The sequence below is a fragment of the Pteropus vampyrus genome, unplaced genomic scaffold (genome assembly GCF_000151845.1).
Source record: "Pteropus vampyrus isolate Shadow unplaced genomic scaffold, Pvam_2.0 Scaffold24, whole genome shotgun sequence".
NCBI lineage: Eukaryota > Metazoa > Chordata > Mammalia > Chiroptera > Pteropodidae > Pteropus > Pteropus vampyrus.
In genome coordinates, this window is record NW_011888805.1 from 3,296,731 (window position 1) to 3,298,659 (window position 1,929).

The 1,929-nt window shown below is 51.3% G+C and overlaps 1 protein-coding gene across 2 annotated transcripts in view; it reads left to right on the top strand.

Moving 5' to 3' along the window:
• Window positions 1-1,666: 1,666 nt before the first annotated feature.
• Window positions 1,667-1,929, top strand: part of FBXO30 (F-box protein 30) — a 16,977-nt gene continuing 16,714 nt past the window's right edge. For both annotated transcript variants that reach the window (XM_023528347.1, XM_011356110.2), the window contains exon 1: window positions 1,667-1,895. The gene's annotated coding sequence lies outside the window, so the exon portion shown is untranslated. The remainder of the gene's footprint in view (window positions 1,896-1,929) is intronic.

Genomic DNA, 1,929 nt, shown 5'->3' on the forward strand with positions numbered 1-1,929 from the left:
GACATGAAAAAATTATTGAGATGAAGGGAGCAAAGAAGATTGAGAGGTTTACAGCCTGAATGACTCAGCTTGAGGGTGTGGGCAGTGACCAAATATCAGCTAGGTGACTTAGTAAAGAGGAAAGCCCCAGATTTCAATAAGTACAATCATGTAATCATGAGATTTAAAAGCTTGAAAGGGCTTTAGAGATCATCTATTCTAGCCCCTTCATCTTATAAGTGGGCAAATGATGCCATCATGTGACTCAATCCAAGACAGTGAGCAGAGTAGGGCAAGAGTGTGCCAGCACCCATGTCTTCTCCCATTAGGCCATCCTGCCTGCTGCTGCACTATCCTCTCTGACTAGTTTTTCGGACAGTGGGTCTCAAACTCTAGACTGAGGACCAAGGCCCATCTGCAGACAAATTAGACAAAATAAGAAAAATAGACAGAATTTTTCTAAAAGCTATATGTCTATTCATTTAAAGAACTGACCTTTACTCTGTGATTATATTCTTCCTAATAACTGGTGTTAAAATCTTTTATTTATGAAATGAGACACTAATACGAATGGTACAATGTTTACTGTCCTTCTTAGGCCAATAAAAAGCTAATAAGTACCATCCTCAGCTTTTTTTTTTTTAATTGGCTTTTAAAATCTAAAGGTCTGAGAGTCATTTCTCTTCAGGATGGGAAATCTATCTTTCCCAGGGATACGCCAGTTGGAATTAAAAAAATGTAGCAACGAACAGTTTCCCTGTCTCCGCCTCAACCACAAGGTCCGGATTACAGCTATTCCCTCTTTACCACAGTTTTCTTGTACTAGGACCGAGCAGGTAACCACGGGATGGACACTGGGGTAGGGCTGAGGGGTTGAGGGACATACCGCCTAGCACTGTGAATCACTGTCCCTCTTGTCCCTTGACCTTAGACCAAGGCTTGGTGCTAGTAGCAGGGTAATGGACGCAATTCTTTGAAACGGCCATGTGATATTTGTTCAGTTTGCAGTCATTTGTAAAGTATCCTGCAAAAGTGGCTTTTCCCATGTAGAGAACCTCACTTCTGTGGTCTGTGTGGAGAATTCTGTCCCTCATGGAAGCAGACCTTGGTGGGCTTCCCTGCTAGGGCTCCAGAAAAGCTTGACGACCCCTGAATCTTGGGCAGAGATTGGTCCTGGGGTACGAATAACTACGAAGGTCAGGCCACTAAGTCACAGGACTCAAGCACACTGAGTTAGTCGGTAGCAAGACCTGTGGCGACGATTACTAAAGAGTCAGCAAGAACTGCCCTGTTTCCTCCTAAATATGACCTAACGGGAAGAGCACTGCACCAAGTTAAAGGATCTGGGGTGCTTCTACAATTTAGGGAGGTAAACAAGTCATTCTACCTGGGCCTGTTTCCTAAGTTCCAAAATTACGGGTCTAGGGTTCCTTCCAGGAACACAAGATTCTAAAATGGAACAGGATTTGGAAGCACTGCCGGGAAGGGGCCACGCGGGGACCAGTGGGAAGCCCCTGCAGACAGGACTCAAAGCTCAGCTCCCCGCCTCGTCGCTCCGGTGTCAGTGAGGGGCGTGCGCGTCCCCCGCCGAAGTCAGCGTGCGCGCGCCCGCGAACACAGCGTGCGCGTCTCCGCCGGGTTCAGCGTGCGCGTTCCCGCCAGGCTTGCTCCTGGCTGGGCCGGGTGGGCGGGGCGCGCGAGGAGGGCGGCAGCCCCGGGAGGAGGCGCAGGAGCTGGAAGAGGAGGAGGAGAAGAGAAGAGAAAAGGCCGCTCGCTGCCCGGCCCGGCAGAGAGGCGAGAAGGAGGCGGACCGCACGGGGGTTTGTGGTGCGCAGCGGTGCCGGGACCGCGCGGAGCAGCTGGGCACGACGGCCACAGCAGCCAGGGCCTGGGCCGCGGTTCGGCCGCGTCGGCCGGTGAGTGTCAGGAGGCCCGCGGGCGAGGCCGACG